At 45.0% G+C, this 21,868-nt stretch overlaps 1 protein-coding gene across 4 annotated transcripts in view; it reads right to left on the bottom strand.

The window, feature by feature from the left end:
* PRIM2 (DNA primase subunit 2) overlaps nucleotides 1-21,868 on the bottom strand; it is a 1,241,637-nt gene that overhangs the window by 1,184,511 nt on the left and 35,258 nt on the right. The window contains exon 1 of one of the 4 annotated variants that reach the window (XM_085610890.1): nucleotides 6,540-6,821. The exons of the other annotated variants lie outside the window; for them this stretch is intronic. The gene's annotated coding sequence lies outside the window, so the exon portion shown is untranslated. Of the gene's footprint in view, nucleotides 1-6,539; nucleotides 6,822-21,868 lie in introns of those variants that run through there. 4 annotated transcript variants of the gene reach the window in all.

Genomic DNA, 21,868 nt, shown 5'->3' with positions numbered 1-21,868 from the left:
AATGGAAAAGATGCTCCTGCCCGGTGGCGACTACAATCGAGCACTCTACTCTGGCGCGCCGGATCCCCGCTTGACGGGGCCCGCGCGTGTCATGGTGCGGGTGTGGCACGCGGCCAATGCAGCTATGGGGTGGAAGGACCGTTTGACCCGGGCATCGCCGTTGTATGCGCCTCAGCGGTTGGGCTCCCTGTGGACCTCGAAGGGCTTCGAGAAGTGGGACACGATTGGCATCAGTAAAGTGGGGGACCTCTGGACGAGAGGGGGATTTAAAACATTCGAGACGCTGCAGACGGAGTTTCAGCTGCAGGGCAGTGAATACTTTCGGTACTTGCAGGTCCGTCATGCGCTGGGCTCCGTCTTCCCAGACGTCGCCTCCATCCCGGAGTCTTCCCCCCTGGAGGATAGAGTGCTGGATGGCCACGTTCCGGATAGCACGATCTCCCTCATTTACAAAAAATTGATTAATGACCGCTCGGGCCTGCTGACCGGCCTCCGTGAGGCTTGGGTTGCCGACGGGCTGGAGTTGGACGACAAAGACTGGATTTCCGCGGTGGCCTCTCCGAAGGAGGTGGCCATACCGGCTCGCCTTCGCTTCGTCCAGCTTAAGATACTCCACCGGGTTTACATGACGGGGCCAAGCCTTCTGCGTATGGGTTATGCTGAGGATGGGTTGTGTAAGCGTGGGTGTGGTGCTTTGGCGACTTTTTTGCATATTTTGTGGGAATGCCCGAAGGTGGAGCGATTCTGGCGTGGTGTGCACGAGGTCCTGCGTCTGGTTACGCATGTCGCACTGTTGCCTGAAGCGAGGAGATGCTTGCTGAATGTGTGGGAACCAACTGATTACTCGGTTCCGCAGACGCGATGGGTGACTCTGGGATATATGATAGCTAAGCGTGACATCGCTCAACTGTGGGGATCCCAGCGGCCCCCGGCGGTGTCGGCCTGGAAAGAACATATGGATTGGTGCATGTTCCGAGAAAAGGTGGTGTATGTGGCGAGGGGCAAGCCTGGGGCGTGGGTGAAAATATGGGGCCCCTGGAACGCCTACCGCGGGGGTATCTGCGAGCCACCACTGCTGCCTGCTGCCTCACCGGCTCCGTCCCCCTAGTTGACCCCCTCCCCCTGCCCCGGGCACAGAGTTCCCCCAGTCCTGGACTTGTTTCCCTTCCCCCTCTTCAGATTCCTGTGGATGGTCGGGGTCCCTCATTTGAGGAGCACGTGTGGTTACCTTCGATTGCGGGTTGCCTTGCGGGTGTGGTTTTTTTTATGTTGTTGTGTGTGTATAAAATGAAACCGTATTGTGGGCTTAGAGTCATGTGGCCCACGTCGTTGATGCCTCCTGATTTACTTCTCTGCAACGCCAAGTGCCCTTTTGTAAGTTTGTCAGGTGTTCCTGTCACTCTAGCGGCCGGCCGGAAGGTTGTAGGCCCATACTTGTATATATTTGAGATTGCAATAAACGGTTTCAAAAAAAAAAAAAAAAAAAAAAAATGCGGATAAAAGGGGGAGGCATAGTGGTGTTAAACACCAATAGCTATGAAAATCAAATGCTAGCCCTTCTTGGAGACCCATTATTTTACATGAAAGTTACATCAGATCCTACCAACAGAATCTGTCAAACTATTCAACGTCTGTCCAGCGTTGCTCTTTCAAAAGGTGAAATAAATAAAAAAGAATTTGCATTTCTCACCAACTCTAAGAAGACCATGCCCTGTATCTATGGAGTACCCAAAGTCCATAAAAATCTCACAGAACCCCCACTACGTCCCATTGTATCCACCATTGGATCGGTCACAGAACCATTATCCAAATATGTGGATCATTGGTTACGTCCCTCTATATCTAAAATTCCATCATACATTAGGGATACTGGAGACATGATCTCGAAGGTTGAATATCTTCCCTTTAATTCTGATCGAGAGATTTTAGTGACTCTAGATGTAGAATCACTTTATATCAACATCCCTCAAAGGGAAGCTATCGCAGCTGTTTCTTGGTTTATCGATACATATGAGATACCTTGCCCTAAAGCATTTGTTTTGGAGTGTCTCACCATTGTACTTACAGAAAACACATTTGAATTTAACAACATCTGGTTCAAACAAATACGCGGTGTAAGTATGGGTGCTACAGTGGCTCCTTCTGTAGCAAATATCTACATGTCTAAATTCGAATCCAATTTCATTTATAATGAAATTGCTCCCTTCTTTGAATCAGTGCATCGGTGGGCACGATACATTGACGACATTTTTTTCATTTGGGGAGACACTGAAGAACAGCTAGAGGAATTCCTGCAATGGATTAATGTCACCGACATCAATCTTAGATTTACAGCACATACCAACAAACAAGAAGTTGAATTTTTAGACATTATGATTACACACAACTCTGGCCATTTAGAGGTGGATCTTTTTACTAAGCCCACAGACAGAAAAACCCTGCTACATTTTAATAGTTACCATCCAAGATCACAGAAACAAAGCATCCCTTTTGGTCAATTTTTGCGACTGCGTCGCAACTGCACCAACATCCATGATTTTGACTCGCAAGCTCTCATTATGAAAACGAAATTTCTAGCCAGAGGTTACCCGCATCGGCTGATACGGGAATCTCTCAAGCGAGCTAGATTTTATGATAGAGATGCCCTCTTACGAGCTAAAGACCCCAAAACAAAAGATCAATTGGTATGCATCACAAAACACTCTACCATGGACGAACAGGTACGTCGTATCATTAATGCTAATTGGCATATACTCAACTCTGAACAAGATTCTTCTATACAGCTGAAGAAACCATTGTTTGCGCATAGACGCAATAAAAATTTGAAAGACATCATTGTTAGATCACGGTTTAATACTCATGTCCCTTTTCTACAGAAAACCATTGATGGCAAATCGCCTATCAAAGGTACATTCAAATGCTTACGTTCTAACTGCAAAGCATGTGATGGAGCCATAGAGGGCTGCACTATTACTCTCAATGGATACACCACCCATTCTAAATCCATGACAAATTGCAGAACAAATAATGTCATCTATTTGATTATCTGCCCGTGCAATTCTGGCTATGTGGGAGAAACCTCCAGACCTATTGCCACTCGTCTCAATGAGCACCGTTCAGCTATTCGAACTAACAAACTGTTGGCTCCCATGGTTAAAACACTATAAAGAACAACAACACTCTGCTGAAGACATTAAATGGCACATTCTTGAAAAAATCAATCTTGAGAATGAGTCACAAAGTGAAGAAATCGGTAAAAAAAAGAGAAGTTTTTTGGATTTTCACCCACAACACCTTCCATAAAGGATTAAACAATGAATTACCTTGGGAAAATGCCATTCTTTTCAACAGATTCTAATTATCTTTTGCTATTAGGTTCTTTCTGTATATGATATATTGGAACATTTCTTCGCTTTTATTTATTTATTACTTATTTGTTACATATTATTTGTTTTTATTATTTACATACATGAGATTTATAGTATCCTTCATTGTTACTTTCTATATTCACATTTCAGTTTCTTGGTCCGCCTCATTAAGCTCAGAGCTGTGTACATTTTTTCATCTCTTCTGCTTTATCCACTAAGTATTATTTCATTAGTTTATTTTTTAATACAATCTTCAGTTATTCATTTTATTTCAGTAATTATCATTCGTACTTGTGTAATTTCCCCATTTTGTCTTCATTAGCCAGGCATCGTTCTACATCCATTTCCGGATCTTCACTCGTCATATCACCCTGTTTATTGTCCGCTTTCTAGCTTGCCGGTTGAATCCTGCTCACTCCCGCGGCATTACGATACTTTACATGGTCCATTGTCCGCTCTCTAGCTGTTTAGTGCTCACCCCCGTGGCATCATGTGACCCCACGTAACCTTTTTAATCGGGTCCTTTGGCTTGTTTTTCCACCTATGCCTGTGGTCCACATCCGCCATCACGTTTGATCCTTGTTTCATTCAAGTAAGTCAGCTCTCAGACCTTCGACACAGCTATATTCCGTTCGACTTGTCCAATCGCTGTTTGTATTATATTTGGTCTTTCTCTCTTTTTTCTTTTTCAGTGTTCATTGTTCCAATATATCAAGATACATCTCTGCTTGCTATGAATCCGCTTGCTGTGCTTTGCTTCCGCTGTGTTGCATTCGAATGATTCTTATTTGTTTAACTCCTCACATCATTTTATGTATCTATTGGAACTGCACTGCAGGTACTTTTTGGTATCATTTTCTGGCTGCGCCTGGCGCTATACCATCGTAATTATTCATCATTTTCCTTCTACTTTCTGAATTTATTTTTTCTGGTTGAATTTTCAGTAACTTTTTCAACTCATTGTGAATCCATGTGCCTGCATTGGACCTCTAGGCATTTCTTCTTTGACTCCTTTGACTACTTCGTCTCATCATATGTGTAAGCTGCTACTTCACCTATTTGGTCATTCTTTTAGGTCCTTCTCCCTGGAATCAGAGAACATAAAAACTCGTGACTTGATACTTTTGTATTATACGTATCATAATATGCCCCTGAATTTTTGCTTCTCTCATTATATACAGGGAATATTTCTAGCGATATTAGGTCCTGGCTGGACCCCATTTATTTATCTTATCGCACGACAATCAATTGAGTAAGACTCTCTTTCTTTCTTCTTCTAGTTTTCTTCTGTTAAGACATTCATTAGACAATTACTGTTTTTTTCATTAACTTGTATTTTTTGTACTATTATCCTTTATATTCTTTTGCTTTTCATATCCTTTCTATTCTACGTTCACTTATCACTGGTCTTACCTTGGTTATCATAGCACTTTGCTCTATTCTACTCACATTTGCACATATTTCTCGGGTTTTTTTCTCTAGCCTGGGACCTTAAGTGAAGGTTGGTTTTGACAGCACCTTTCCGTTATTAGAACAATATTATGTGAAGGAGCTCAGTGTTTTTTAGAGAAAAAAAAATAATAATAATTGCATATTTTTGTCCTTTCCATGATATTTTTGTATATTTATAAGATAAAAGATATTGTGTCTCTCCTGATGAAGACGCCTTGTTAGCGTCGAAACGCGCGTTGAGAACATCTCGGCCTCAGCCACTTGTATTTGTATTTATTATATATTATATATGTGATTTGGCTCATTATTTGTGATGAATTGTCTATTTTGCTTGACATCTTTTGAATCGTATTCCTTAATGTAGAATTGCCTATTATCAACTTATTATTATTTCTGTGCAATCCACACATAATAAAATTTATATATGTTTTTATTAATATTATGTACACTGTCTCCTTCTGCAATATTAGCATTTTCTAATGTATTATATAGTTGCCTAATTTAGACTGCCTAGGTGTTTAAGTTCATATTAATGTTATATAGTACAGTGAAAGCTCCTGGCTAGAAAAACGTTCTTTATTTCTGCTACCTCAATGTCGGTGGACCTGCGAATCGAATCACCTATTAACCCCTTCGGTGCTCATGACGGAACGGTTCCGTCATGAGCCACGGTTGAGCTGTGCTCATGACGGAACCGTTCCGTCATGACCACGCCCGCGCAAGATTCCGTCAGCACAGCGGCGGAATCTGCGCAGCATGGAAGGGGTTAAACTGGTTATTTTAAAGCTTTCTATATAATCAACATAAGCAGCACAAGTATAATTTAAAACTTCGTGAACCGAAAGAACAATCTGACAGGTACAATTTAACACAAGCATTTGCAATGCAATAGGTCTCGCATTTACGCGAGTTTGAGCTATAGGCATTGTAAATGACAATGCGTTTTATTTATGTTTCAAAAACCAAAACATAAATAAAAGGCATTGTCATTTACAATGTCAATAGCTCAAACTCGCGTAAATGCGAGACCTGTTGCATTGCAAATGCTTGTTAAAATAGGAGATAAGATTTTGCGCCCACGCGGTACTCCTACTCACAGAAATGCCATATCTTGATATTGCTATTGCTCTGGGATAATATATGAAAGCCATAAAATGCTTCGTAAGGGAGAAACTGAAGGAGGGGCAGTGATTTTAAATTCATTTTAGTCTTTTCCCATTAATATAAACGTTTTAGGTGAAATTATAAAAAAAATATATGTTTATAATCAATTACGACTGTATATTGATGCCATTTTTGCTAAGTGTTTTATTGGTAATTTACTTGCTAAAGAATTTTTATTGACATAATTATTCTGGGTTCCTTCCTATTGTGACTATGGTCTAAATAAACAAGAGTTCTCTCTCTCTCTCTCTCAGTTGTGAGGGGCTGCCTGAGGGCCGCTGGACCAGAGCCGCTCCTGCACTATGACCCAATTCCCGGAAGCAATAGCAGCGAGTTAAAACACACATGGTAAACACAACCCACAAAATGAAAGTGAAACCGCTCTAAATACATTACAATTAATTCCTATCATGCACGGACAATGCCTACGCGTTAGTCTCGCTCTAAACGAGCTTAAGATCGCTAGCAATCAATCGCAAGGTACGGCAGGGGCAGCTCTGCCCGTGCTTATGGCAGCAAGGTCACACATGAAACAGCCATGCTTGTTAAACTCACCAATCTCGAAGCGGGCGCTGGGGAAGCACTGCAAGGCGCCGATCTGTCGGTCAGAATCCCGTACACTCAGGCTTCAAAGAGTCACAGTATTTTGTACGGAAAGGGGGCTTAACGTCTGTGGGAAAAAAGGTGGTTGATAAGAAAGAGAGCGCCACAGAACCTGCTGCGAGACCGTGTTATTTTCTGGCCAAACTAATTCCACGCTAAAAGGGTAAACTCGAAAGTTCAGCTATCACTGCGATTCTCAAACACTGGCGCCGGCTCATTGACAGGGATACCACTGCGCCAATGAACAGTTGGCAAGTGTTTTCTGAGCCAATCACAATCCACTGTACAATCTCCGGGGCTCAACAGCCAATGAATAATAAGAACTCCTGAGCAAGTCTTGCTGTAAACAATTGCCTAAACCAATCTAAAGTCATCAGGGTTTCCCGCCACTAGCAGTGTCCGTTTCTTACTAAGTGGTTGTTTTGGAGCAGTGGTTGGTTTGGAGCAGGTTGGTATCAAAAGCTACGACTTTGCTAGATATATGCACGTCGTCGTCAGAAATACTTATTTTTTTCTACAAAAGATAAGATATCTGTTTGTATCTTTGATGTTATTCATTTACTCTGAAGTCCTTTAGTAATGTAACTGGTTCTATTGTAAAGTGCTCTGGCATCTTCGGGAAGTTCGTGCTATATAAAAACCCATAAAAAAGTAATAAAGGGGCGTCAACCGTTCGGCTTGCTTAAGTGCGACATACAAAACTATTTTTTTTCTCCAAATGTACTGGATGGGAAGACGGCAGAAAGGAGTGTCACAAGAAGGGGCATCTGTGTCATCGTATGCCCATTATGGGGCTTATTTACAACCCCAGTGCGTCACTTTTAATATGGGAAAAAGTGACTTACCGGTGGCGCAAGGGGTTTGTAAATAAGCCCCTATGTTTTTACAAGACTAGACCTTGACAGAAACTGGCAGCTTTAAAAAGTGTGGCAGTAAAGCTGTCTTGGTTTAACTTCGTGATTACGACTTCACTTTGATCATTAGGACCTGTTCTATGTGTAATTTAGCACGTTTAATGTGCACTGATAAAAAACCCAGGTCGTTAATACACTTGCTGGTGAGTTCAGTGTGTAATCTCTGGTCACAGATTTTAATCTTCAAAAGCAAATCTGACAAGTTTTTATTTTGTTATGTGAGACATTTCCATGTTTGCAGTGCTCTTAGGTGTGGCAATTTATTACTTTATGTATAAAACTATATTGCAAGTAGAGCAGAGCCATTAGGTCCATCTAATGAGATATATTACAGAAAGTATCCCCTTTTGCTGTCTAGAAACGGCGTTAAACATTTGAAATAGTACAATAGGGGTTATAAATGGTTGCTAAACTACCTAACTGCCCCTGCATGCTCGCCCAGAAATTTCCACCAACACAACTTCAGCTAAGAGTAATGTTGGCAGTATTGAAAACCATTTGCATGTATTCACCCCCCATTTGGCACAAAAAGACATGGACCTACTGTGCTACTTTGGAAAATGCAAGGCTCCTTCCAAGTCCTGCCTAGTTTAATATTCAAATAGACTAGTTTCTAAAGCTTACAGTGAAAGGATTTGATGCTCAAAGTTATTGACATTTTACTGTTTAATAGTTTTTATATGTAAAGTTTAACAAGAAGCAGCTCAAGCCAACTCGTGTTTCACAAACTCTTAATAAGTTGTGGCTCCATCAGGGCACGTAGGAATTCCCACTGTACAACAAGGTTTATGGGATGAATTCAAAGGAATAAACAAATCAGGACTCCCAGTTATGGGACCAGGTAGCGTTCGTCAATGTTATTCAAGGGGAATTTATATTGTGGTTCCATTTTTCAGGCTTTACACCCAATTTGGCGTTTTGATGTTCTGCAGCTCTGTGCCACAATATAAATGCCACTTTGGGCGGTTTCAAAATGGCCGAAGTCTGCAGCCACACAAAACTTGGGTTCTGAGGGATGGGTGTGTGTGTGGGGTGTACTATGATATTAGTAGTGTCCACCCACTTCAAACACTAAAATCCAGCTTTAGGCAGTCCCTGGACCCCTAACAAACTCAGATAGATGTCGGGTTGGGCAAAAACTGAGCTTTCAGCAACCATATAGTGGATACGTACAAATTGTTTTGGCATTCTGTTTCCCTCCTTTTAGGTGCGCCACAAATGTCATAAGAAAAACCCAATTGTCCATTCAAGTCAGCCTATTTGCTCCTGGGAGCAAGCTCACACCCGATTCACACACATGGAAATGCTAAATTCTGGCTGGCAGGAGGGAAAGAGCAGAATGGAGATTTGGCCTCCAGAGGTATCCGGGAGGGCAAAGGTAACTTTATAAAAGTTACTTTTCTGTAATATTCAGAACAAATCTGACTTCGCCATTAAACTGGATTTTTAACAACTATCAAAAATATTTATTTCATTATTTTTAGGTCTCGCCTTGCTATTGCGTAAGCGATCGCAAAGCGAGACTATTGTAAAAGGGCATTTCAAAGTGCTCCCAAAAAGCGGATTGCATTGCTAGCACGCGCACAACCACGCGCTTGGTGCCGCCATGCACTCTGCTTTTTGGGAGCACTTCAAAGGGTTCGCTCCCCCGCCCCCAAGCGCGCACGCGCCACGCTCCGCCGGGCTTGTCTTTTTTTTCTAAACTTTAAGCGCGAGGCGCGCGTGCGGCCAATGCTTGTTAGAATGAATTTTACTTGGAATCATTAGCGATCAGACATGAATGCTCCATCACCATTGACAACTGTCATCTATGTAAATGTAAATGTTGTAGACTTGTAAAGCGCACAGCTGCCCCAGGAACGGGGCGTCCCGGCGCTGTAGACCGCTGGGGAACCCGTCCTGGCTATCCCTGTGAGATGGTCCCTTTCTGGGTATCTCCAAGGTGAAACCAGGCATCCCCGGCGTCTGTGGGGGGCCGTTGTAGAGATGAGGCAAGCTTAATGCCCAGAGTTGCCGAGTGTGTTCCTGGTTAGAGTAGGTACCGAGGCGAGAATTATCAAGTCCGTTTTGACCCTGGTCCACGACCCTGCCGCGTCGGGAATTGAACCCTGGTCTCTGGCCGATTCTCTGCTTACGGATCTGCCACCTCTAACCAGTGAGCCACACCTCTCCACAACTTCTTAAAGAGAATACAACTAACTACCTAACTAACTACCTTCAACCCCTTGATTCTAGGATCAGGCGCCTTGACGGAGGGGTTACAAGGCGCCTGGGTGGCGAGGAGATGCTTAAAGGTGAATGCGTCTTTGCTGTCAAATGGAAACAAACGGCCGTGCAGTCAGAGGAACGGCTCTTATCGGTGTGATAACACCTGGAAAAGGCACCGCAGTGACCCTGGATAAACAGACATTTTGACAAAAGGCACAGCTTGCTCCCGGTGGCAACGAAGATGGCATCAAAGGAGTTTGCACTTCACAAAGCCATTTATCACTCCCCTGTACACACTCTGCTCCTAATGACTGGCGGCGGTCGTTGTATTTGCCCAGTGGCCTCAGCAGACGCTCCCATGAGGGCTATGAGAGAACAGGAAGTGGAACTCAAAGCCTGCAAGGTGTTAACAGACTGACGACAGCGCGGCTCTAGTGTTACTCACACCAGACAAACACAGGCGCTACATTGAATGTATTCTCTTTAAGAAGTTGTCTCGTAGTGAGCATGGAATCTTCATTGTTCACTGATAAGAACGTTCCACCACAATGTAAAACATTACAAGGGAATACTTCACCTTTAGAGTTCAATAGTAAGACAATTCTGTGAGGACAGCTCGTTGGGTTGTGCGCAAACTTCAGAGATCTAAGTAACACCTGCAGATTAATGCAAATCCTGCCTAGAACGACCCCATGTCTGCACATTTCAGGAATATTAAGGAGCACTCCTGAATCGAGCATTAAAAAGACCTGTTAAAATGTGTGAAAAAAATCGGTTTGTGGTCGATGAAGAATAGTCCAGATTAGCTTCATAGAGAAAAAATATGGCCCAGTGACTGACTCGTAACCTGCAGACTATGAAACAAAGAGGCCAGAGTTATAATCCCAGTTTCCCTCTAAAAACACGGTTCCTTGCCATCTTCGACAAATCGCTATTTCTCTGTTCGACAGTTCCCTGGGCACCAACCCAAGCCCTGAATAATAAACCAGAAAATGCTAAGCAAAAAACAAGCATTGGCATAGCCAATAGGTCTCGCTTTTGGGACCTTATAAGTATTTATTTATGCAACTGTTGCATGGCTAAACACTTATAAGGTCCCAAAAGCGAGACCTATTGGCTATGCCAATGCTTGTTATAGCTAGTACTGAGCACCTGAGAAACAGGTTTAGGAATGAATACTGCACCATCACTGTTTTCCTATGGAACAACCAAACCTACTACTGTGAAAATACGTTTGAGGGGATTTTTACTGTAAGGACATGTTTAACATTATACTTTTACAAGTCCTACTTATAAATACCATGTATCCTTCCTTTAATGGCGATATGGACTACTTAGAGTCACTTGTAAATATTCAAAAGTAAGGTTTAGGCCTGCCAAAGGGATCATTTTTGACAGTTTTCATTTGCAGTCAGAACCTGCACAGCTAGGCTACTGGTAGAAAGTCTGCAGCCCTGTTTACATTGTCACTGTAGTAGTTGGCACAATGGGTGTTGCAGTCCATTGGCACTATTTAACTTAGAGGCCCTGGGTACATCTTGCTACCATCTACTCTGGACTTATGGGTAAGTTAAATATGCCAGTCAGGAGTATACCAATTTTAAAATGTTGAAATGCGTAGCAGAAGCATTTGACCCATGGTTACAAGAGTTAAAGTGAACAGAGTTCTGTAGCCTGCAAAAATAGGGTTCGGCAAAAAGGCAAAACAAAAGTAAATCTGGGTGACCCTGTGTGAGAAAGTGGCCCTGTATATACTGTTCCCAAATAGGTGCAGTGTGCACAGAGTCCACAATCCCCAGAGGTTTGGCAGAGGCTAAAGTTAGATATAACCTTACTCTCTAAAGTGGTAGCTTAGTCGAGCAGTAAGGCAGTATCAGAGGACAGTGTAAAACATTTGTTGTACACACTCAGTCAGCAAATGGTCTCACACACTCAAGAACTGAACTCTAGGCCAATGGTTTGTATACAAATATATGGTTGTTTTATTTTAGAACCAACAATAGGTATCAAAATATACTTTCTCAGACTGAGATGCTTTAGTTAAATACTTTGCAATAGGCAATTGACTTTTGCAGATAATAGTTATAGTTTGTTGCAATAGGCAACACAATTTCAAATACAATAATACATTGAGCTCAATGGGAATTTTAAGTTATACGCAATTGATTACTTTCAAGATTACTTTTCTAACTCCAGGACTGGATCCTAGATTCAGTCCTGGGACAGTTCTTGGAAACAAGTGAGTAAATTTGTTTTAGTTACTGTTGTGATTTTTAAGCAATATTTTGCTATTATAAAAGTTGACACTTAGAAACTTTTTCTGATCAAATTACCAATGTTATCCTATGGAAGGAAATTCACTTAGCAGGTAAGTGGGGTTATGGCTACTTTTTCTAGGTCAGTGTTGGATCCTAGATCCAGCACTAGTGTACCACCTGTAAGCAGTTGAGAAACTGCGTTTAAGTTATACAGGCACTTTTTAAGTAATATTTATATGTGTGCAAAATCGACACTTAAAATACATTTCATAGAAAAACAGTCAATGGTTCCCTATGGAAGAAAATTCAAGTTACAGGTAAATTATGTTCTCGTTACTTTTGTAATCCAGTGCTGGGCTCCTAGGCTCAGTACTGGAACATCTATCTAAAACAGGTAAGTAATTACGTTTTCACAGTTGGTACGATTTTCTAAGAATGTTTGTAGTTTGAAAAAATCGATACTTAGAAGAAATTTAACAGAAAAACAGTCAATGATTTCCAATGGGAGAAAATTGAGTTAGAGGTAAGTACGGTTGTGAGTACTTTTCAGGGTCAGTTCTGGGCACCAAGATCCAGCACTGGTATATCTCTTAATAGCAGGTGAGTATTTCCGTTTTCGTTAATCGGTTGATTTTAGGTGAATATTTTAAAGCTTAGAAACTCCACACTTAGAAGAAATTTCAGAGAAAACCAGTCAATGTTACCCTACGGAAGAAAAGTGAGTTATCTGCTTTTGGGTAAGTACTCGACTGGCAGAGTTAAGGTTCTGGGCACAGACTAAGGGGTCTCCCAGGGTCAGATAAGTACAGTTGTTACACCCTCAGCGGCACAGGGGCAGCCAGGTGCAGAGTGAGTTAGGCCCAATGTTATCCTATGGGAGGCAGGGGGCCCTTAGTTGGTGGCTGCTGACTAGCAGGCCACGCGGCTGTGGGAGCTGGGCTCCTGGTCACTTGCTCAGGGCAAATGGGGAAGTAGGTAGGAGTAGAAGTTACACTGCCTGGGCCACTCGGGCGGCTGGGTGCAGGGTGCTTTTGAGCCTTCGGGTGCTGAATGGATTTCAATGGGAAAGCTCCAGGTTGAACAAAGGCTGCAAGCTCGGGGATGAAAATTCTTCAGGTGCCACCACCACTTCGAGAGGTAAGTTGGGTAGTTGGAGGATAGGTAGTTACCCAGGAGTTGGGCACAGGGGGCTGCAGGGCGCCGGGTGCCCGGGTGCCTTTTGATGTCGGGAAATCTTACCCTCTGTTGATCGCGGTTGGGGGGGTACCTGGTTCTGACGCTGCAGGCGTCAGGAGCGTCGAGGTGAGTCCTTGGGTGCTGGATTCGGGGTCACAGTCGCCGGGGGGACGTCCTCGGGGTCTTTGTTCACTCCGGCACAGGCCAGGCTTGGCAGGTGCAGAGTGTGCAGGGTGTTCGCGGTTCCGGGCTGATGCCAGGGGTTAGAAACTTGCTTTGAGCAGAGCCACTGCTCATGGGAGTCCCTGTCTTGGTAGAGTCTCCAGGTAGTCAGGTCCTCCGGGGTTTTGAGGTTGCTGACCACTGAAGGCGCCGGAGTTCCACAGGAGCAGGTTCAAGGATCAACAGGGCGGTAGGGCTTGGGCCAAGTCAGTTGATGTCGTCCTTTTGTTAGCAGCTGCGCGGCGGGTCTTCTGGTTTCTTGATCTTCTTGCTTGTTTTCTAATCGGGATCTGAGGAAGGAAGGTTCAGGGTGCCCCTAAATACTAAATTTATGGGCGTTACAGGTAGGTAAAGGGCAGGGACCCAGTGGTCCCTGCCCTTTACCTACCCCCTATCATGCCACTCTCCTGTGGGAGGGGGGCAGTGGCCTAGTCCTGATTGGGCAGGGCTCCCCATCTTCAAGATGGCGAGAGCCCAGGGACGTGCTTCACCTCGCCTCCCCCACCTGAGGGGTGGGGTTGGCAGAGGCTGGCACACCCCCTGTCCTTCCTTGGGGTTTCCGGCCAGTCTTCCCGCCAGAGAGGGGTTTGAGAAACGGTAGGGGCCAGTTGCTGGGTACAGCAAGTGGCCTGGAGAAGCTCACAAAGGCGGAATGCCTTTGAAGCTTCCCCTGCCCATCCTGGGGAAGGAGACTTCGCACCTCAACCAGGATGTGCATTGTTGCAGGCACAGAAGAGCAGATGGCTCTCTACCAAGGGGTCCAGCAACCTGTCTGCTGTGTGGCAGCCTAGGCAGCCCCTCAGACAAGACGTGGATTGTAGGTTAGGTTCAGGGGGCATCTCTAAGATGCCCTCTGTCGTGCATCTTACAGTAAATCCACACTGGCATCAGTGTGGGTTTACTGTGCTGAGAAGTTTGATACCAAACTTCTCAGTCTTCAGTGTAGCCATCATGGTGCTGGGGAGTTCGCGTTGACGACCTCCCAGCACCATATACTCTTAATGGCAGCACTGCACTTACAGTTCCCAGGAATGGACCTGGGTACTGTAGGGGCACAGGGCTCATGCACCTGTGCCCACACCTCTGGTATAGGGCACCCAGCTAGAGGGGTGACTGAGGTATGCCAGGGCAGTGTGTTGTGGGCATGGTACACAGGGATGTGTGCCATGCCGACTCTTTGTTTTGTTCTGCACCCAGACACTCAGCCTGCAAAGGCAGTGTGTGTGTCAGGGTACAGGGCCTCTAAGGGTGGCTCAATAAGTGCTGCTGCCCTTAGGGGCCTTCTCTGGTCACAAGGCCCTGGGCACCTAGGGTACCATTTACCAGGGGTGACAGGTGACCAGAGAAGCCAATTGGGTTTTGGCTGTTAGGCAGTTTTTAGGGAAGGAACACAGGCCCTGGGCACCTGATTGGCAGGAGCCCAGGGCACAACAAGGAAAAGTGCATCAGTTATCGGGCAAAAAAAGGGGAGTTACTGCAAAAGAAGCCCACTTTCTTACACCCTGTAGAAAGGGCATATTTTTAAAATGCATGTATTGTGTGAATGAGTGAACCAGGGCAATGGAGGCCTGTGAAATTCAGTTTGGATACACCAGACCTTTTCTAGTGCACAGGATGAAGGTGAAATTGCTTTCCCGGGCAGTTGAAATCTACTGCTGACATTCCTGAAGGTAGATGGAGGAGATCTAGATGCTGAAGTGGGGAGAAAGGACACCATGCTCCTTTAGAATTTTCGATTAGGGCTTTTTCTGGGGGACCTGATGATTAGTCTTCCTGTAGTACTTCCATCTCGTAGGTGGTGGGGGTAAAGTATGGGACTGCAGTCTCTGTTGTTCTGTTGTCCAAAGTGAAAGGAACCTTTCAGGTAAATCCTTCCTTTTGCTCTGATCATCACTATTAACTGTGGCTGATGACAGTCAGGTGCGGAAAGTTCACACCTCTTTGTGCCTTTATTGTGGGTACTTGAACCTGGAGAGTATTCTGTCTGTGAGGTGCATGCACTCTGCTGGAAAGCAGGTGGGAAAAGATATCTGAAAGAACCACCCCAAACAGGTTCTGAAAATGCAGACAGTGGATCATCATCTGTCTGATTTGACTGTATAAACGTGGGAGCCACTGACACACTTGTTGTTACAGTTCCAAATTCTCTTTGAAGAAGAGTGCTCCACAAATTACTCTGAGTACTTCTGTGCAACCAGAGCTGGTGGGGGGAAGTCTCTCCAGCATTTTTGTTTCGGGCCTGAATCACAGTTTTGTGTCCGAACTCGTTGCTTTTTCAAGGCGTGCGACTGTCCTAGATATCGCTGTTGTGCCAATAAGTGTGATTATGGCCGACCTTGTCGTTGTGCCAAGAAATATGTCTGCACCCAACCTTGCTCCTGTGACCAAGTTGTGTGCCCTCAGTGGTCCATGACATCATGAGTAAGAAGTGCATGTCGCTGTGACCCCCCCCCCCCCCCCCTTCAGGTGGTGTGGCCTTCTGTACCATATCACCACATGACCGAGAAGTGGGTGAAAAGCAGATAGGGACCTTGCAACTCCAGGTAACTGTGCACGTGTAGGAGGATCTCTATTGACCGCCCCCGCTGTCGTCTCTTGCCACGGCCTGTTTGGACTGATAGAAGCTGCTTCTGCAAATAGAGCATCTCCTCCCAGAAGCAGGCACGAATGAGGCACGTATTGCCAGCCACAGTTTGAACTCCTAGACCTGCAATTCTGAACAAAGATAATCTTGCCCCTCTTAATTTGGGTTGCATAACACTCTAACCCTATGGGCTAGGAGGCATACCCAGGTAAAGAGAAGGGGTGGACCGTATCCTAAGGTGCAGTAGCCATAGCATCACTTTCTGTAGTTATGCCTGCAAATATTCAATTCTAAGAGAATATAATAAAGTACTTCTTATTTCTGAAGTAAAGTGCTGGGTTGGACAATAGGCTATTGCGCTGCTGGGTCATTGTTGAGTTCTGAGTTTGCACACCCCAGCCCATGTAGATATTTTCATTGATATTCTGTCCTCGATATTCCGGTATATTCTGGGGTGAATATTAAGGGGAAATATGACTATTGTTTATAGCATTCCATTGCTGGCTCCATGGGCCATTATAAAATAGTCAACTGAGTGCTGGGCAGACTGTCTGCCTGTCTAATGCACCCGCTTTTGACTTTTTTTCTTTTTTTTTAATTATGTTTATTAACATTTCCAATATAATTCAAAGCCACTTTTGTCCTGATCTTTGAGTGGCAGTCCATCCATTTGTATTACTACCACATTGACTTTCCTATCTTTGAATTGCCTCCCACATACTTCAATGGGATTTTCATCTATTGATCAGAAAGTAACCTTTACCCTCTGCTACTTTTCCAGGACTATAGCATGTGAAAAGTTGGCAATCATAAACGTTATCCCTGTAATTAAGTATGCCATACTCTAGAGCGAACGCATAACAATTAAGGAGGCAAATTCGTTTTACATGATACTTAGTTTACATTGACATTCACTGGAATGAATAAATAATTTGGAGGATGAGCAGTAAATAGGACAATTAAATGTTTCTGGCTTAAATGACCAGTGTGCATGCAAACCAACAAGCTCTCACTGCATTCTGCCATGAATTGTCTAGCTCAATCACACAGAGGCAGGGTCAAGAAACAGCTACAGGAGGAGGGTGGTGGTGAACCTTCCAGCTGTAAATGCTGCAGGAATCTTGCCCTACGCAGTATTTAGCAGAAACCTCCCTGTCTAGGCTCCCTACACCCCCAAACAACTCATGAGGAGGCCGGCCGTCTCTTTTCCGAAGTCTTCCTGTACAGGTCGCTCATAGCTCTCGGGCTGTTGGGGAAAGTCTGACTTATTGTCAATGCAAATGCTGCATTGTGCAGGACGCTTACAGTACTGCAGCTCCCACCTGGTCTTCTAATATGACCAGATACTGCAGTAACAGGCTTGTCTGCACTGCTCATATTCAGTGTAAAGTGATGCAAAAGCGAGTTCTCACCAGACCACTTGTAACTTTACTGCTCTGGTCTGCTCACTCTTCAGTCTTCAACCAGGCCTGCAGTGACAACTGAGTTATGCCCATAGCAGATGAAGGCATTGAGTAATGGGTGGCAGACGCAAGGGCCCTTTCAACTGTTAATCCAGAACATTCAATCACTTGGAAGAAAAGTACATGGCAGAACAGTTATCTAGTCTGTCTTACTTAGTTTGTCGGGATTTAAGTTCTTGCTGGCAGCCAGAGGCCAGATGGTCTTGCCACACTCAGCATGGTCTCAGGGAGTAGGGGTAGGACCACACTGCATTGACACCTGGGGGATCTAAATGCATGAAGGAGGAGGGCCCATGCATCCCCTAGATAACAATAACCCATGAGTCCTGAGGGAGACTAGGCTATTTTACACAAGGGCACCTCATGACCTCAATCAGTTAAGCTGTACCTACTACTGGCACTTTGATGATTGACTGTCAATGTAAGTAGTTGTCAGAGAGTAGCACCCATGTAGCCAGAGACCAGGGTTTAAAGGCTTATTGGGCAATCAGGCAGAGACTGAAAGGCTGGTCTGACAGGTCCGTGTGTGGGCTGGTTTTTTGGAGGTTTGTAGGCCTGTTTTATGGTCTGGTGGACCAGTTTTTGCCATCCCGAGAACCCCCATCTTGTGTCCCTGGGGCAAGAATGATGCCTCTGTAAGCCGCTGACCCCCTCCCCCCCCCCTCCACCCCCTCAACATGTGCTCCTGGGCTTTATAATCTGGGCCCTTAGACACATGCAGTGATCAAGCCTCTCATGCCAAGACTCCACTGAGAGGGCAAGAGTGTTGTTCTAGTGATGGATGATGTCATGCTTCATACAAAGAAAGGCTATCCTCAATAGACCCATCTTATATCAATTACTATCTAAGTCGATGTAAATATGCAATATTGCGAGTTTGTGGTCCCATAGGCGGCTCCCACCCCAAAACACGTCCCAGGGTCAACATAACCCCCTCCCAGAAGAGGAAACATCCATTACAATGCAATGCCTTAGATACTGGAGCTGGATATGGCGGTATTGCGACACAATGGCCACCGTTCTAGGAGCCACCAGCATTTCCCGCCTTTCCACATCCTCCAAGGGGCCCACATCCACCTCCAAGTCACCTCAAACAAAAGTGAATGTGTCAGGGGTATTAACCACCAGGGATTTATAAAGCAGGGATATTTAATGATCCAGCAGTGCATCCATCAGCAGTTTTGCCTCAAGGGGACTATGGTCTGGAAGGTCCCCAAGACATGCACATAGAGCACAATAGCATGCTGGAACTACAAATAACAGAAACATTGAGTACAATGTTGGTTGAACTCCACTTGAAGAGGCCAAAGGACTTCCTACCCACTCCGCCCATCACATCTCTCAAGCGAGAGATGCCGATCAGATCCCAGCGGCGGAAGCCAAAGAGGGCAGACACTTGGGTAAGGGCCAATCCCGCTCACAGGAGCGTCATGGATGTAAGCATACCCCCCCCCATCCAATATGTCTCGTAGCATATCGCCACAGAGTAAGGACAATCTTGGTAGCCGCTGGAAGAGCAGCACACGTTGAGCCCCATACAGCAGTTCAAGCAGCAAGAAAGGTCTCCCGCATCGCTCACTTCTCCAGCACATAAGTCAGGTCACACTCGTGGTCCTCTTGGGCTTAAAGCCAGATTGGTCTCTGGTCACTAGTGATCCAGTAACTGGCAACCGATTGGCAAACGCCTTTGCGAAAATCTTAGTCTCAAGGTTCAATAAACATATCTGACGATAAGAGTAATAGTTCTCAGGAGGTCTCATTGGCCTATAAATCACTACAATCACTGTCATGCGGAGAGCCACTGACAACCATCCTTTGTCCACTACCTCCACATACATAGCATGCAGTGGACAGATAACCTCAGAGGCGGTAGCCTTGAAGAATTCTCCCAGGAAACCAGTAGGGCCTAGGCCCCTACACACCATTAAAGTTCCTCCTCCCCAGCTCGGCTTTGAGCGAGTCTCGCTCCCCACCTGGCAACTGCCGAAGCAGTAGCTCACACAGACAATACTCCGCCCTGTCCAGTCTGTCCTCTCTCTTATAGAGCCGCACATAATATGCTGCGAACTCATCAGCGATCTACATCACACTAGTGCGTTCCACCCCTGAGCTTTCAATGATGCATGCAATCGAGTCATGTTTGAGAGTGTTACTCCATAACCAATGGAGGATCTTGCTGGCTTTATTACCCCATTGATAAACGTGTGACTGAGGGGTGCGCCATGCCTTCTTAGCCTTGTCCATGTGTATCTGTTTGATAGTGTCTTGTGTGTAAACGAGATTCCTGATGTTGACCGGGGAGTGGAGAACCTGTTATCGGCACTTGAATTGGTGCCCCCTTGCCTCCATGTCCATTTGTGTCTGATCCTGTTGCTTATTAACCCCAGACTGGTACCTAATGATGTCTCCTCAGATGGTTTTCCTTCAGGGCCGCCCAGACCATGCCTGGGGAGGCCACTAAGCTGACGTTAATCTGTAAGAAAGACTCAACCTCAGCACAGAGGTGTTGCCCATGTTCAGGTGTGGAAAGGAGCTAAGTATCCAGGCACCAGTGACAGCGTGAAGCGGCACCCTCAAGCTGCCAATTAAGTTCCATAGGGGAAGGATCGGAGAGCCCTTTAGTTAATATGTGCATGCCAAGGATTCTGAGGATGTCACAGCGCGGGAGAAGAAAATAATCAATGGGGAAAAAAGACCGGTGTGCTCCGGAATAGCAGGTACAAGCCCTGTCATGCAGATGAAAAACCTGCCAGAGGTTCACAAGGAAGGAAGTCAGACAATGGAGAACTACGGCCCTTCAGCTCCACAGTCCCAGACAAGCAGTCCATCCCTATGTCCATCACCAGGAGTTTACCTATCACCCCCAAAAATGATGTCGATAGTGGAGGTGGTGAGTAAATACTGACATCTGAGATACTGACACCGTCCAGGAGCCCAGAGATTGGCTAAAGACCTCAAAACTTTCCCAGGTGAAACAACACTTGTCCCTTCTTTCTGATGACCTGGATCTCAGGGATTTTTTACTAGGTCCCAGAAACCCACGTCAAAAACGCTTCTTGTGTGGAATATGCAACGAGCTATGGAAGATTTATCAGCCGGAAGCTGCAGAGAGATTGCGTCAGATCGACGGTAAATATGGAAAAGGCTTTGGCTGTGGTTGACAACGGTATAACCACTTTATCATCCAGAATGTATCACTGGGCAACATTGTGTCTTCTGCAGTTAACATAATACAGCAGGACATGTTCATTTTACAACATGGACAGTCACAGTTACGTTCCATCGCATTGAGGAGCCGTACGTTTCAAACACTACATTCTGGCCACGTGTCGTGGCATTATATCAGCACTACCAGTCTGTTTTCTGAATATGATCTGACGGATTGACAGATAACTATGGCACATTGAGATGCGAAATACACCATGTTGCACATTGAAAAATTAGACCAATTACTTTTTACCGTGGCATAGTCACCACCCACAGACTGTATTATCCATGGTTCTATCACTCTACCAGTCACAGCCTCCAATACCAACAGGTAGGTAGATACGAAGTGCTAGGGGAAGGATATGTGCTTGAGTATTGGGAATTTCCGTTCAGGTTTAAGTGCAGGAAAGGGACACATAGGTTTTTTTTAGTGATTCAGACTGTGAGGATGTCCTATGCAGTTCTCAGGTTTGCAAGGACATTTCTCTTCACGGGGCATGCAATGCTTCTGTTGCGAACTTGTCGTGTTATCTAAAGGGTTCCCCAGCTTCCGTGATCTGTCCAGTTTTCAAACTACTCTTGAACGGGAGCTAATTGATGCTGAATGATCAAGGTTGCTGTGGAATGGTACCGAGCATCGCTTATTTGGAGGCAGTTAATTCCTTAGTCACTTGTTGTACACAAGTACTGTTTCCACCTGCCCGCAAAGTTAGGGAGGCAGCGCTGTGGCCTTCGATAAATGTTTCCAACATACGCTTTGTTAGCAGACTGAAAGGCATGCTGGATATGGCCTTAACTTCGGCCAGAGAGATGTTTGATCTCCAGGTGGCAAGGTTCTCGTCTGAGATACAAACACTATTCCACACTAACTTCCCGCTGCATTTTGGGGAGCTAGTCCATTTTATCTTTAATATTTCTGATGCTAGAGGAATAGTGCATTTTTTAAAATGTATTGACTCTGGACTGGTTAGCACCTTTCAGAAAGTCTTCGGAGTTATTCCATCATTCATACTCCGTGCTGGGAAGCGTTTTTGGAGGGTTACTGTTTGTCCTGCTACTTTTGGCAGGAATCCTGATTTTACTTTTTCTGATCCGCAATGGACATCCAGTTCAATTTGGAATCGAGACAGCACTGCTTGTGCTACGATGCCGTGAGCACATGGTTCACACCTTTGGCACACTTCGACTTCGAGAACTGGACGAGCACTGATTCTTGTCCTTCAGACCTGTTTGGCTTAACTGCATACAA

The sequence above is a fragment of the Triturus cristatus genome, chromosome 6 (assembly GCF_964204655.1).
Source record: "Triturus cristatus chromosome 6, aTriCri1.1, whole genome shotgun sequence".
In the NCBI taxonomy this organism is placed as follows: domain Eukaryota; kingdom Metazoa; phylum Chordata; class Amphibia; order Caudata; family Salamandridae; genus Triturus; species Triturus cristatus.
This window is presented reverse-complemented; position numbering and strand designations above follow the sequence as displayed.